The sequence below is a fragment of the Rhinolophus sinicus genome, chromosome 2, assembly GCF_057876585.1.
Source record: "Rhinolophus sinicus isolate RSI-liver-muscle chromosome 2, RSI-T2T, whole genome shotgun sequence".
In the NCBI taxonomy this organism is placed as follows: domain Eukaryota; kingdom Metazoa; phylum Chordata; class Mammalia; order Chiroptera; family Rhinolophidae; genus Rhinolophus; species Rhinolophus sinicus.
In genome coordinates, this window is record NC_142502.1 from 25,679,346 (window position 1) to 25,696,346 (window position 17,001).

The 17,001-nt window shown below is 36.2% G+C and overlaps 1 protein-coding gene across 1 annotated transcript in view; it reads right to left on the minus strand.

Annotated features, from left to right (window-relative positions):
• Positions 1-17,001, minus strand: part of PDE7B (phosphodiesterase 7B) — a 289,479-nt gene that overhangs the window by 157,085 nt on the left and 115,393 nt on the right. The gene's annotated exons all lie outside the window — the stretch shown is intronic.

Consider the following 17,001-nt stretch of genomic DNA (forward strand, 5'->3'; position numbering starts at 1 on the left):
AAGTAAACATTCTCCACCGTCATTGTGAGGATGAAATGAGGTGTGTGGTATGATAATAGCTAATATTTACAGAGCATTTTTTATGTGCCAGGTATATAGTTAGCACTCATAAATGGTAACTCATTTAGACATACCTGGCTTTGGGCCCTGACTAGTTGGACTTTACACAATTAATCCACTGATGTCCTCATACCCTTTCCCCCTCCCCCAAAAGCCATAGACAACAACAAGAAGGTAGAAAGGAGTGAATCAGAAAGAATCTGTTATATACAACCACTTGGTTCATTTTACTTATATTGAATCATCTAATCATCTCAGCAAGGCTTTGAAATAAAATCTATTATCTCCATTGTACAGATGAGAGAAATAAAAGCCCAGAGAGGTTGGTTTTTCACCTTTCTACATGATATCAGAGAAAGCAGAAATATAAATAAAAGAAATATAATACAATTGAGAAATTAATTCTATAAGAGTAAATTACAACACTGACATTAATCATCTAATTCCTTCTTAGCAAATACGTTCTCAATCATATTTTTCTTTAATAGAGTTGAAATAATAAAGTGTAAACAATCTTTTTCACATTAAAAATAGAGATCAAATTCATTTTATTCTGCTTAATATAGATGTGCTCATAGACTCTTGCATGAGTAAAAGGCTAAATTATTTTGTTTAAATTATAATACATACTGAGGCTTGTTTTTCCTGCCAAAACTGTTCTTTGGTTTAGAAAATTTCCCCTAGATCATTTAGAAGTATTCCCAGAAAAGATGAAAATGCCAAAAACCTGGTCAAAAAATTTTTCAAGTATTGCACCAAGAATGGAAGAACTCCAGGAATCAAGAATGTGTATTTATCGCGTCACAAGAATAGGGTTATCCGAATGCCATGGACTCAGCGTTTGTCACTTTGCTTCATTGTTGACAATTTCCTCCTCATTCTCTCGCTAACTTCATGTACTGTGCAGTCAATCATCCTACCTTTCCCTTTTTTTCAATTTTATTACTTATCCTCAGGAGGACAGGCACTTGAGAAAAATTTCTTGGGGGGCTCCACCTTTTCAAAGAAAGGTGCAAATCAGATGTAAATGTGTAATTCTATTTCTATGATTAAAAAGAAGTATTGGTCTGCTCTGTCACCTTGAATCAGAAAATGGCTCCATCTGGTTTATTTAGTTTTTGATAGCTCACATTTCAAAGAAAGGCAAGGCTTATATCCACTGACAATTGTGCAAGCCTGTGCAGCAAAAAAAAAAAAAAATTATTTTTCTTCCCAGACCCCTGTAGCGATCAGTATGTGTACTGAGGCACCCGAGATCTGACGACTTCAGTTATGGTTTACTGACTCCTAACAGGCTTGATTCTGCAAGCTTGAATCAGGAAAAAGAATCCTACCACCTTCAAGTGAAATTGTGCCTAAGTAAAGATTATTAATGAAAATATCATAGAATTGGCTCTGGTGCTACTTGTGGTCTTAAAATTCTCTGTGTGTGTCTGTGTGTTTGCACATGCACTCATTTATATGTATTTTAACTTCAACATCCATATGCTACTTAATCTTTTAGAATTCCTTGTAGCTATTATAAATACTGTGTTTAAGATTTCAGGCAAGATTTGGCAGCAACTCTTCATGTGCAACTGGCTTCACTCTCCATTGATATCCATATGGACTCCCCAACGTCAGATTTGGTTCTTAATTCATGGCAAAGTAACAGAGGGCCAGTATGGTTTATTATGACTGCAAGGAGATGAGGTTTTTGAATAGAAATATAAATCACCAATTTTTAATTTTACCTATAATTTATATTCTACCTACTTGCAAAATAACCCTGCTTTACTTCTAGCCCTGTCTTGGTTATGCAACTGCTATCTGTTTAGGATGCCCCATCTGTAATTTAGCCATAATAATTGCCATCTACGTCATTTCACAGTGGTGTTTTACAGCTAACGACTCAGGCCTGCATGAGCCCCAAGCTCTTTGAAATACAACAGCTGTATAGTTTACAAATTATTTTCAACAGGGCTAAAAGTTACACTAGATCTAGTTTAACTAGATACAGCTTTAAAAAATTGCAAAATAAGAACGTATTAATAAATCGTGCAATTAGAATTATTTTTTAAATGAATGGAATATATTGCATATGTACATGAGTACACAAAAAGAAGGAATACACCTGAACTGTTAAAAAAATTATTATGAAATATTTTTATAGAAAAGCTCAGAAAAAAATATAATAAATACTCCATACAAGTTAATAGTGACTGGTTATCAGCATTGGTGGTATTGTGGGTGATTTTATTTTCTTCCATATAGCTTTCCTGGGTATTCCAAGTTTCCAAAAATGAATATGCAATTCTTTCAAAATCAGAAAAATAATGTCAATAAATATCTTCATAAAAAACGAATGGAACCTGGGGAAATTACTCAGAATGAAAATGTTAGAGCTTTTAAGAAAAAATTCGTTTGAACTCTTTTAAAGAGTGAGTTTGGGATTAGACATGAATGAAATAAATGAGTCGGTCAAATTTAATGCCAGTCCTCTAGTACTGGGATTTGAACCCAGTTAACAATAGGAAGAACAACTCAAGAGAAAAACCTATCATTTAAGGAAAATATTCAAACTCTCTGTCCATATCCAAAGTCTTTCTATTTATCCACAAGTTTGTATGGTGTGTCAGTTGTTCGACCTGGTCTTGTCTTTTCTACCTAGCACACTACTGAGTGTCCATAAATTTAATGCATAAAATGTACAAAAAGAAGATTTTAATAGGTAAGTTATCTTTACTCTCCATAACTCCTGTTACACTGGATGTCTTTGGGTTTTTCTAACATGCTGCAAGCTCTGTCACCTCTAGGTCTTCTCACATCCTGTTCTATCTTTCTGGAACATTACCCACTCTCCCACACCAGGCTAATTCCTGGTGGATTATTATTTGGCTCTCACCTCTTCCACAAATCATATCTTGGTCCTTGGCCCAAGTCTGAGGGCCTTCGATGTACTTCTGTGGCCATCCACATCCAATCTTAAGAGCACACTTGTCTTATCCACCACCTCTGGTCTGAAAGCCACTTGAAGGCAGAATCCTTTGTGTCTGACACACAGTAAGTGTGACTCACTAGATAAGGTCTGCTGTGACTTCCCCAGTTCAATAACTATTCCAGTCTACTGGATTTGGGAAGAAAGAGGAAGACCTTAGTCATGGCCATTGTCATCATGCCTGCGTTTTTCTCCCAGAAAAGAAGTGGTAGAAAGAGGAAGACACAGTTAAAATTTATTGCAAGGACAGTTTAACTTGTTGCATAATTTATTTTGCAAACGTGTTATTCATAAACGAATACCTTGGCCTGGTCTTAGAGAAGTGACTACATACAAGGAGGAATTTTAAAATAAAAAAGATGAAAAAGATTTTTTTCCCCCTCTGACTATTGTAAGCCTCAAAGGCAAACATTTGTGTTAGTTCTACACATGTTACATCAAACAACATGATTTGTGCTTCTTTAAAAAAATACCCTACATCTGTAAACCATTGGCTTTTGTCTAGCTCTTTTGTAGTACTGGAAGAGATCCTTGAGTGATCCGTGTCTCCATTTTTCTAACTGTAGAATGGGGCTAATTTTACTCTCCATAGTGAAAAATAATGTTGGAAAAAATTCCAAGCTAGAATACAGATGTTAGCTGGCTATTAAAATGGAGAAAATTAGTTTCATATTATATTTTATGGTCAGAGTACTCTCTTACATCTTTCTTTTTCTTATATGTTTAACTGCCTCTTTCTTTATATAGACTTTTACACTTCCCTATCTTAATTTCCAGCTATTAATACAGTGACCAAATTGCTAAAAATGATGGTATTGTTGAAAGGTGTCTCCATGAACACTCACAAGAAAATGGAAGACATTAAACACACATTCCTTATTCTCTTACTTTTACACATCATGATTCTAAAACTATTTATGAATAGACATATTAATAAGATGAGTAAGTTAGGGAAAAGGAAGCATTTACTTAATCCAGTCTGGCCCCATCATTCTAGCCTCAGTCTGCATGTCAATCTCGGAAGGAATCTTGATTTCTCCCATTATCTAGACACTGCTGACAATGCGTAGAGCTAGAATTTACAGTGTGGGGGCCATAACCGGATCAAGAGAGAGCAAAGAGTGTTCAAGGAAAAAGTGAGCCCTGAATGCATCATTTTGCTGATCTATAGATCAGAAGGTGGGAAGGTGACCTGCAGGTAGTGGCTGGGAAGAAAGTGGGTACTCTGTGGGGTAAGGGAGTTTAGAGAGATGTGGGGAGTAGAATATTTTATTTTCTAGTTTTATTGAGATATAATTGACATATAACACTGTATAGTTTAAAGTGTACAACATAATGATTTGAGATATATACATATATATCTCAAAATGGTTATCACAATAAGTTGAGTTAACATCCATCAACTCACATAGACAAACTTCCAGTTATAAGACAAGTTCTGGGGATGTAATGTACATCACAAGGAAGTGACCTACTTTAAGTCAAGGCTAGTAAAACAGCAAGGTCAAAGGCGTTGCTCACATGATTTTTTTTTTTGTATAGTTTTCCTTTATTAACTGTCACAAATATACTATTGGCTTGGAATTGAATAATCCACATCACGAGAGAGGCATATCCCCCAAAAAACCCTAAAGTTTCATCCAAGGAAGAGAGACCATATTTTAAGTCATTATGATTCCCCAAGAACTTCAATTGCCCAATTCAATAAAATCTATAACTCTTAAACATTTTTTTTTTTTTTTTTTTAGGTAAGAATCTGACAACAGATGCCTGCACATCCTGTCATTCAAAGCCCAACCACCCTGGATAACGAGGACCTAACTGAAGCTGTTTCATTAAGTTAGCTCCTATTCACATGCTCGTCCCATGTTAGTTCAGGCACTTAGGCGTGTATACATGCTGTAATGCTGCCTTACTCTAATTGGTCCACAGTAAGCCTCCAGTTAGCCAAGACAGACAAATTTGGGTAAAGAAGCACAATATTATTCAAAAGGCCAAGACCACATTTGGACACAGGAATACTGCAATCATTCCAAAAGAGTGAGTCCAAGGTCAGACAGCACAAACAACTATTAATAATAAAGGATCTATTATGAAATGATAATTATATATTTCCATTCTTCAGCTGAATCACTCAGATCCTGTAATATTTCAAATAAATAGTGATAAATGGGCCCAGCGTGACCTAAGTCAGTCTTACACTGAGAAGAAAGCTACTCCATGTTTAATAATCACTTGTGAAGAGAGGTGACTAAATACTGGGAGCCACTGAGTATTCCCATCCAAATAACAGAACAGCCTGATACTCCAGGGCAAATTCTACACAGATTTCTGCTGTAAAGAAAGGGAAAATAAAAATCTTTTGGTTGTGTTTGTGTGTGTGTGTGTGTGTGTGTGTGTGTGTGTGTGTGTGGTGCAGCTGTTAGGAATGAAAAATCACGATTAGGATGACTCTTTTTCGCCATCAACAATCCGAGAAAGTTAAACCCCAGCTTGTGATTAGGTCTGAGATGTGAATACAACACAAATCTCCAAGGCTAAGTAAGGGTCTTGGTAATGAGAACATTTGACTGGAGGCATGGACTAGATTTCTGGGTGAATGAATGTCCCTTGCAGGAAAACTGGGAGCTCCATGTACAACCAAATCATTAGGGGCTCGCCTCTCAGATGTGTTTCTCTGGCCTGACCTTGTTCTAGCACTAGAAGCAGGACTGTGATGGTTTTCCTCTAACCTTCTGACCCCAACCTCCTGTTTCTGTGATCCTAGTTATGGGATCCAATTCTCATCCCTGTGTTTTTGACCTTTAACAGCTTCTTGCTTTCTTGGATTTGGCTTACAAACGAGAAACTGACTTCAAGTCTTACTAACTTTATCAAACTATCTGCTATGCGTAAAATGTTTCTTCTAGGAGATAAGAAAAAAGCTAAAATATAAATTGAAAGAATGCCAGGGTCTAGGAATGGGATTAGGTCCAATGCTTAGCCATGCTCCTGTGGGTGAGAAGACCCTAAACCCTGATACAGACTGTTTGTGTTTGCCTTCAGTGCTTCTGAAGGCAAAAAAGAGTTTCTATAGTTTATAAACACTATGATATTTTTGCATTTCCTAATGGTTTGTGAAAACTTCCAGAAATATCTCTCAGAATATACACTATCTATGACCTTCCCAAACTAGACTGAACCACAGGTAATTTATTGGCCAAAGTCCTCTAATTCCTTTAGGTCTAAGGAGTCATTACTCCTCTCTTAAGAGTCTGTGTAGAGAAAAGGTGATATGTTCACCGTTCTGTTTTCTCTTTCTTAGCACATACAGAAATTATATTTTCCAGTATCTCTTGCACTCAATTTGGGAGCCATGGTTCTGAGGTTTTTTTCCTCCCTTTCCTTCCTTCCACCTTTGCCTTCTCCCTCAGTTCTTTCCTTCTTTCCTTCTTTCCTTCCTTCCTTCCTTCCTTCCTTCCTTCCTTCCTTCCTTCCTTCCTTCCTTCCTCCTTCCCTCTCTCCCTCCCTCCCTTCCTTTCTTTCTTTTTCTTCCTTTTTTCTTTCTTCTCTAACTTACTTTCCTCTCTCTTCTTCCCCACCCTCTCCCTCTCCTTTCCTTTCCTTTCTTTTCCTTTCCTTTCCTTTCCTTTCCTTTCCTTTCCTTTCCTTTCCTTTCCTTTCCTTTCCTTTCCTTTCCTTTCCTTTCCTTTCCTTTCCTTCCTCTTTTCCTTCTTCTTTTCCTTCCTTCCTTCCTTCCTTCCTTCCTTCCTTCCTTCCTTCCTTCCTTCCTTCCTTCTGTTGTCTGGATCAGTGACAGAAACGGAATGAGAATTGCAATGTCCTAATATCACTTTATAAAAATTTTAAATTACAGTTGTTAATTTCAAGGCAAGATTGAAACATAAGATAAAAACATATCACATATTGCTTATTAAAATAAATAATTAGCTTTACATATTTGTTTACTTAGTCTACAGATCAAGTTTTTCCATAACCTATAGTTTCCTTCATGGTGGTCAGAATTTCAACTGGTGGCAGGAGGAATAATGGCAAAACTGTCTTCATTATGTAGGAAAAACTATGAAAACTGCTCTCCCTCCACCTCTGAGAAATATTGGTATGTAATTATATGGGATTTTCTTATTAAAAAGTGATTATAAATACATTAAATCAGTTCATTTTAGCAGTCTTATGAGGTAAAATTGCCATCATCTATGAATAAAGCATAGATTAGAGACTTGCCTAATGTCATACAATTTATAAGTGTAGAATAGTTGAGAAAATAAGTTTTCAACTCCATTTCCAGTGGTTTGTGTATTTGTTTTCTTTCTTTCTTTCTTTCTTTCTTTCTTTCTTTCTTTCTTTCTTTCTTTCTTTCTTTCTTCCTTTTTTCCTTTATTTTTCTTTTTTTTTGGTAAAATGTGATAAAATGACCCTCATAAGAGGGGACTAAAAAGATAATATTAAAAAGGAAATAATCATGTATAATCCCCACCTACTATTATTAACATTTCCTGTTATACTTCTAGTTTTATCTCGATGCATATATTACATATGTTATATATTACGTATATATAACAGTTGATATTATATCATTTACACCATTTTGGGTTCTTAATTTTTCACTTAACATTGTAAAAAACAGTTCTTGTCATTAAAACTTTTTGCAAATACAACGTTTAATGGCTACATAATGTTTCAGAATATGCTTCTATTATAATTAAATTAATCTCTATTCTCAGGCATGTAGATTGTTATTAAATTTTTAGTTCTCAACAATAAGGCTGCAGAAACATCTCTGTACAAAAAGCTTTTTCTGTATTTTAGATTATTTTCTTAGGCTAGGTTCTTAGTGGAATTACAGAAAAGAACAAATGTGTACCTTGTTATCTTTACAACATGAACTACTTTCTCAGCTTCTTAAAATTATCATACTGTCAGTAAACAGCTGCAACACAAATAAAGTCATAGGTTTGAAGGATTGGTGGCTTCCAGCTTCCTTCTGAACTGGGTTGTTCAGAGGAGAGGGTGATGGCCTGAGTGTTTATCAGCCATAATAGTTGGCCACAGTATCCTATTTCTAAAGAACTGAAATTGGAATTAAATGTGTCGAATTGTCATAACAACCCTGTGCTCTAACTGGGGATTGTTGTTTCACAGATAGGGAAAACACCGAACAATGTATTTACTGTACTCAGCCATGGGTCCTTCAGATTTCCTCACTTATATAAGTGCTGTGCATGCTGGAAAAGAATTAGGTTAACCAGACGGAGTTTTCTCCTCATTACTGGATCAAAACAACAAAGCCAAGATAAAATACTACATTTTGGGTCAAATGGGTACGTTTCTGCTGTTTAACGTTCCACAATGGGGCAGAGAATGAGTTAAAAAGAGGAGAGGACACTTTTCCTCTCTACAACAAAGCTAGATTGTTTAAATGGGATAAACTGACAGAACAAAGTTACAAAACTCTCCACCTTGTCCTATATTGATAAAAATCTGCACTTTTGTCTCTGTCGTTTTTCTGCCCTTTGTAGTGACACAAAACTAATGTAATATTTCTTTCTTAGTTTGGGGGAGTTTATATTATACATAATTTAAAGGAAATATAAATATATAAAATAGCTATTTGCTGAATCATTTGGTAAATCAAGGGGTTTCTAAGTGAGAATAATTTTTTACTCAAAAATATTTTTTGAGTAAATTATTAAAAATACCTCAGTAAGAGCAAGTATCATTGCTTGATTTATTTGAATAAATAAACCTAGAAAACTAGAAAAATCAGTTAGAAAGACATGCTTGTTTATAAATGAGCCAATAATAATGCCAAAATGTAAAGTCATGATTTTGAAATTAGAAAATTCTGTGCTATTATTCTCAATGTATTTATTTAGGTTTGCATTTAATCTATGTCGTCTTGGAAAGGTTCCTGTATCAAAGTATGTGTCAGGTAGAGGTGTTTTTCACAGTAAAGGGTGAACTTTATATCAGATTTAATTAACTCGGGGGAACATTTTAAAAATCTCTCTTCTTCTTTATGTGTAGCACGTACCCCTTTATTTAAAGAAAGCTGAGAAATTACGTGACAATTAACAAGTAAATTAAAAACAATTCCTAAGTAACAGGCTCTTAAAACAAACTTCTAGGTTTCTTTTAACTTTCTTTTCACTGATTTTTATTTTCATGTCTTCCCAATTATACCCCTGACAAATATGTTAGTTAGAATATTTCTTTATAACTCACTAAAATTGTTTTATAGTGAAAAGCCTTTACAAGTATTAGATATGGCCAAGGCTTTGAAACTATTGGCTCCATGCTGGTAAGGTTGTTTGTCTCAGGCCAATCAGCTAGTACTAACAAAGGTACTTTGTTTTATACATAACAGAGATTACAGGTATGTTAGTCACCTTTAAGAACTTCCCCATGGCTATCTGTTTCTAATAGCGGGGAATAATTTTTATTCTCCTCAAAAAGACTGAATATCCATTTGTACACATGACTTTCCTTTTCCACAGGCACCCCTAAACTGGCTCAAAAGTAGTATCTTTTCTGGCTGATTAAGCAAGAGTAAAAAATTAGTTCTGACAAAAAAATAAAAATACTCTTTGTATCTTTTTCAGCTGTGAACCTTTAAAAAAATATCTTTTAAAATCTTCAACACACATTTCTCTTGATACAAACTGCTTCCTTTCCCTGGATTTGTGGGAGAAAGTTTCATGTTTTTGGCTGAATTTGGGAGGACAAGTAGGAACTGAGTGTAGGTGTGGGTGTGAAAGGAAGGGGTGAGGAAAGGGTTCAAGTTTGGGAAGTGGAATGGGGTGGCCAGAGGACCTTGAGGCCTGAAGGGCCAGTGTGATCAAGGGCCAGGGTGGTAGGGTTACAAGACAGCTTGAAGTCCTGGGTCTGACTTACTACTGAATACAGAGTTGGGGGTGCAGCACAAAAATCAGATGGATGGTCTAATTTTGACTGATCTTTGATTCTGGGGTGTAGAAGCTAGACCTGATTTGATGGCAATAGGCAGCCAATATTTACTAGTGATGGAAGTGCTGTTTTATGAAGATTTGTTAGAATAAGAGTGAAACTGAGCCCTACGGCTCTGACCAGCTTTGTTTTATACCCTTCCAACAGCTAACAGTACTCACTGTTTCTATTTCATATGTATATTTGGTAATAGCATATATTTAAATGAAAACTTCAATACATGCTGTTTTATGTAATAATTCTATTATATTAAGTAGCATTCTCTATTCATTTAGTATGTATTTTGTAGTGATTATTTTTTACTCTTAACAATGCCAAACCCATTATATAGAGCTCCTCAAGAAGTACTTGTTGAATAAAATTGAATAAATGAAAGATTCTTTACTCTTCTAATGTAATAAAGTCAAATTCTTGACTTTAAAAGGTCTTCTCCAATTGCCTGTTGTTGGTGTACTGAGAGAGCATTTTCACCCATGCCTTTTAAAAATTGTGGAGACATTTCAGTCGGGTTTGAGTGACTTAATGGTTCTCTGGTTAGGAATCCATTTATACGTGTGCTTAGCTGCAAAAGATTAATTAATAATTAGCTATCCCCTTACTCCAGGTAGGATGGGGTAAATATATCTTTGGTGAAATAGAAACTTCAGGTGCAAATTATATATTCAACCCTGTGAAGTAGGACCATCTAAATTTTCCCTCTAGTAATGTAACTTTGTATGACACAGTCATCTCACTTTATATGAAATGCATTCTTTATTACTAACTCATCCACTTTACCAAATGTATTTATTCTTTCGTGTTTCCTTAACGGGACACACACATACACACACTCAGATCCAATACCAAGAGAGGAAGCTTTAGCTATTGATGTAATTTCTCGGAGTTTCCTTGTGCAGGAGATTAGTAAGGGAAGGGGTAGTTTAAGGACAGACCCTAGGTCCCTCTTAGATTTCTAGAAGTTGTTTTTCAGCCTGCTGTTTATTCCTTTGCTTACTCAAGTTAATTATAGCACTCCTCCTATGTCTATCTGGATAGACCCAAGTTTTTACAAGGGCTGAGCCATGCACACTTGACTGGGAAAGAAAAGAAAGCATCCTTTTTATTACCACCAGTGCTTGTCTTGTGAGAGATAGGAAACTCAAAGTTAAACTTGAAATCCGTAACTCCACATTGGTCACTTTGTTAATCTGCCCAAATTTTGAGGTCCAATCTCCCTTAATGCTCACTATTAATTCAGCCCATCAGTTAACCATAAGCCCTTTAATAATTGGCCACAGGAATTCCCTGGTAGACACAACTTTCTGGCTTGTTGGAAATTATACAAGGCCTCCACATAGAAATGGTTAGGACTGTCAACAGACATGCTCTTTTTACCTAGCTTGAGAAGAAAAAAAAAGGCTGCTTCTATGCCAGTTTATAACAGTCTTGCTTCCATTTCAGCTGTATCAGTGGATCTCAATTCTGACTGCAAATTAGTTACCTGGGGAGCTTTCAAAAATATTAGTGCTTGAGCCCCATCTTAGATTCATAGGAGGTGAAGCTAAGGCACCTAAATTTTTTAAAATCTTCCCAAAGGATTCTAAAGGTTAGCTGGGATTGAAAACCACTGAGATTAGGACCAAGAAGATACACTCCTCTGACAGAGGACTTAGGTGATACAGTGGGGGGCTGAGATGTTGACGAAGACTAGACTTTTTATGTCTACTTTCAGAGTCAGAAAGAGCTTAGCCTTCACCTACCTCCAACCAAGAGTCCATGTATCAAAGAGCTCTCTCCTTTCCTTTTATGCCACCTACTGAAATGTGATCTGGCCCACATAACATAGGTGGACCAGAGTTGGGGAGGGGCACAGAATTGGAGGAGCTCAGCTCATGATAATGACAGATGAGATAACTGAGCCTGGGCGACGGGAGCATCTGGACCAATAAATGGTTTCATGACTCATTATGTAACATTGGGCAAATCACTGACTCTTCCCAGACCCTTTTTCCAGCCAAGGAAATAAGAGGTAATAACCCCAGCCCTACTCTTCAGGATGCTTGGGAACATCACATGAGACTGTGTACTTGAAAGCACTTTATGAACTTTAAAGTTTCACACTTCAAAGAAGTTACTACTCCCACTTGTGTAACAGAGTTATTTCGAAGTGTCTTAAGTGTGTTCTTTCCTTGGATCAAGCTGGAAAATGATATGTTAGAATCTGTAGAGGAAACATAAATAGAAATGTAGCTCATATTTTGCATCATATTTTCCTTTATTTGTTGTCATTTACCCTGATAGTAAACCTTCCACAAGCTACAGGGAACAATTAAGTATAAAAAGGAAAGATGATTTGTTTATTCTAATATTGCAAAGCTAGAACAGAGAAAACCTGAAGGATTATCACAAATGCTATTAAATGTTTACTGCCCGGACTATGTGTCAGGCTTGATGTGAACTTTAAGAAATTATAAACTAAAAATAATCTGAAATGTACAAATAAATGATACATATTTGAAACCTAAAATGAACCAGAACTGTCACCTAACATAGAATACTTATGAAGCAGAATTGTTCTAATTTCACAGTGCTATGGTGAAAATTTCTAGACTAACAAATGTGGGAAGGCTATGGAGAAGCAGCCACCTTCATTCAGTCTTTCCTTTGATTTGTCATAGTAGTGATGAAGATGGATACACTATGTATTATAGTGACACTTTGATTAACAAATTCTTTGGCAGGGAAACTCTTGTGAATTAAACAACAAAAACCCAAACAAACTAAAAATGGTCAAGAACCACATGAAACAGAATAGTTTGATTTTATAGCTAAAGTGAAAAATAATCTATCTTCATGAAAATCTTCTCAATGAATATGCTTGTTGACGGTTAACTCAAGGTGTGGTTGTAATGTGTTGAAAGTTCACAGCCTCTTTTTTCTTATAGCTCCCTGATCACGCTCGGCATTGGAACCCCTCTCTTTTCGCCTTCAGCTAGTAATCTCTTGTCTGTCATCACATCTAGAAAATGATTTGTTATGCATGACTATAAAACATTCACAGAAAATAGCACTTCAACCAATAGTTGTTTGATCTATTATTGTAATACATGACACTATTAGTATATTGTTAATACAGTAACAACAATCTCAGTGTAACTGTGGATCCAAAGGCTTTTCTCCTAGCTGAAGCAATTATTTAGGCGTCAGCAAGCAGAAAGTGAGTAGTCACTTGAGGACAATTTACTTGTATTAGGGGATAAGAGTATAGGGAGCTACAGCATAGGGGATAGGAGCAGAGAAGAGTAAAAGAACAACCCTTAATTTCTTCATGTCTAACCTCAACTCCTGGCCACCTGGATGCCACTGCCCAGAACGTAGGATCTGTTGTCTTAGAGCTGTTGGGAGGAGAGGGGAACCAAGGGGGCAGGGGGGCTCGAGAGCCCTCCCCATGGGATTCCAAGGGAACCCAAAACTCAAAATTGAATGCGCATCAGAATAACAAAGAGCAATGTCAAAACAGATTACTGGGCCATAGCTCCAGAGTTTCTGAGTTAATAGGTCCTGCCTTGGGCCAGAGATCTTGCATTTGTAACAAATTCTCAAGTGATGCTAAAGGAAAACATTTTGAGAACCACTGCTTTAGGCTTACCTTCTGTGAATAAGTCTTGTCTTTTATTTTACTGATAAGTTACCTGGGGTCTGGGATGCTAACTGATGCCAAATACTCTGACGAAAATCTAAGGTTCCTAATTCTCAGGTCAGTGTTTATTCTGACTGAATTCTCTACCTTTATATAATGAAACTGTACATTCCATTCTCTCACCTCAAGACATCCAAATATACATTTTTTTGTTTCATTACTTTTTCATATTGCGACCCCCTATATAACAATGCACTCCCTATATAATCCATATTATCCATACTTTTACTTTTTACAACCTTTGTTTCTGACCCACAGAGTTTCATTGAAGCAGAGTTTCTATTAATGGAACCTATTAGTAAATCTTCCCCCAAATCTAAAACCTTACTTCCTGAACTTTTTAGAAGCAGCATAAGCAACATTCAAGCCTATCTTGAGTTTCACATCTTCTTATGCATCTGTTGCTCATGCAACAACAAAACAGCAAACAGGTGGAGGGAAATAGAAAGAAAGCAGAGACCCTAGATAATGCACCAAGTGGGTAGAAAGCTCTTGAAAAACCGATATGGACCACTGTAATTGAAGCAACTCTCTAGTATGAATTTGACTGATATGCTTTCATATGTCTCATCACTTGAATCAGTTATCTCTCCAAAATAATTTTTCATTAATTTGACACATTTGATTGAGGACCTACTGGTGGCAGGTACCGCGAAAGGCAAGAAGGAATACAGTGATGGATAAAGTAGACACTTTCCTGCCTTTATTATCACACATTCTAGTAAGTTTAGTTAATCATTGTAACCGCATGCATTTTACCGAGTTTTTCTAATTCAGATCGATTAGACTGTTTGGATTTTCAGCTGGTTTACTTAAATAGGACTGAGATTTTTAGAAGAGAGAACAAATCAATTTGAAATATGTATCTTTGCTAGACAAAAGTAAATTCTTATATATTATCCAACAAAGAAAAAAAGAGAGAGAGAGTACTTTACTCTAGAACTCAGACTGTATAAAAATAGGCATGATTATATGAGATACATTTCCTTATTAATGGCAGGTAACTGACAAGACAGATCAATCTTGCTTTAGATGAACTGACATTAATTTTTCTTGCAACAGGCTTAGTAACTATTTATTAGGCCATGGACAACCATAGAAAATACTCAGTTCATCAAATAGACAAAATGGATACCCTTAAAACAAACTAAAGAAGCAATAATGACAACAAAACTCTTATTTCAAGATTCGCTTGAGATGAGATTTTCCTAATTATCAGTCAATTCTTAGGTCTATAATTCATTTTACGTACTTGATCAGGACATTATATTTCCTTTAAATGCTTTATCCTAAGGAAGAACACATTTTGGATCCTCCTTGCTGCCCTTTATTTAACACAAAACATATTGTATTACTTTGGTCTGTGTATTCTTTCTCTGACTCATGTATGAATCACTTATAGACTATCATCAGAGGGTGAGCTCTTAAAACATAAAATCTTAGAGTCAGAATGGACTATGGAGAGATCTGGTCCCAATTTTTGTCTATTTCAAACATTTCCATTAGAACATCCTTGAAAGAGAATGGTTGATCTGAATGAATTCAGTGCTAAAGACCTTACTATCTTACAATTTGGTGTCAGCTCTCTTTAATACGAGGTTCTGTCTTATATATTTCCAAAATCTACCTCCTTCTAACTTCCACTTATTCTACACTCTGGAACTACAAAGAAGTTAAATCCTTTTTCAATATACAAGTCCTTAAATATCTGCAAAAAATATTTGTGGGTTGTGTCTTCTCTTAGTTTTTCCTTCTTAATTTCAAAGAGCTCTTCAACTTCAATACCTGTTATGATATGGTTTCTAGAACTTTAGCCAGTTAAGTTCTGTCCTGTAGATACAGTTTGGCTTTTCATTATCACACATGATCTGCAGTGCTTAGACTGGACATATCACAGAGTATAGCACCCCTCAAGATGTTGTGTAATTCACAAATGTGATGGGTATGCATTATGAACTAACTGTTGGGGTCCCCCCAAAATCCATATATTGAAGCCCTAACCCCTAATGTAATGGTATTTGGAGATGGGGCTGTAGGAAGGTAATTGAGTTAGATGAGGTCAGGAGGGTGGGGTCCGCATAATGGGATGACTGCCCCTGTAAGAAAAGACACCACAGAGCTTGCTATCTCTCCTTCCCTGCCGCAACAACAAGGTGGCCTTCTGCAAGGAGCAGAATCTACTGCAAACAGAACCTGATCATTAGCATCACGATCTCAGACTTCCAGCTTTTGGAACTGCGAGAAATACATTTCTGTTGTTGAAGCCACCCAGTCTACGGTATTTTGTTGTGGCAGCCCAGAGAGACAAAGAAAACATGCCTGCAGATAAAAAGGGTGGTGGTGGGGCCCGGGGGCGGGGAGTGGGGTATAGTTTTGAAGGTTTGGTGAAAGTGTTATGATTTATGCAAAAGATTATTTGGATTTTAAAAATATACAAATAGCTTGAAAAGCTACCTGCTTTACGATTTATAATTTTTGCTTTTTAATATTATAAAACTTAAAGTTGGAACTTGATGTGAAAAAAACCAATATCAGTAAAACAGAAAGTTTTAGGACTCTGAAAATAGGCAGCTTTGGTATATAGTGTTTCCTCCCCTTTTGTCATTTATTATATATATATTGGGGATGCGTAAAAAAATGTATACACATCTTAAGAGATGTTATCTATGCTCAAGTACTAGTTCGCCATAATCAGAAGTGTCTGGACGCTGATGGTAACCCCTTTGAGCGCCTCTTGTAATTGCAGAAGTCAAACATGACTTGTATTCATCTTTTGCTATCAGTATATATTGAGTATTACAATTAATACAGTTTTTTCCTTTCTTAAAAAGTATATAAATTTTTATGGCATCCTCTGTATATACATATCAGCCTTTATTGTTTGCTTCCAGCTTAGCTAATGTTCACCTTCTTGTGTATTTATTAATGAATCAAAGCAGAAAGATGAGCCACACTTTTTGGAGAAATGTACCCTGTTTAGTGAAAGTGTCTTATTCGTTCTCCTTTGGGAGAAAGAAGTGGGAGTAGTTTTGGCAACTAGGTTACTAGCTCTCATCAGTGTGATCACGAACACACTATCTTTGGAGCAGATGAACATCTCCAGTCATAAGTGGGATCTGGCTTACACAAGCTACCTCAATTGCCACTATCAGAGGGGCGAGAAAGCAGGCCCGGTTCTGGTTGCCTCTCTTCTATGCACCACAATCACTGAACACATTTGTTTGTAGTGTTTGAGTCTAACATTAATTGTATAGGGAACTCCCCTGTTAGTCAAATCCAGCAGCCACACTACAAATCTCACACATCGGAGACCTGGACA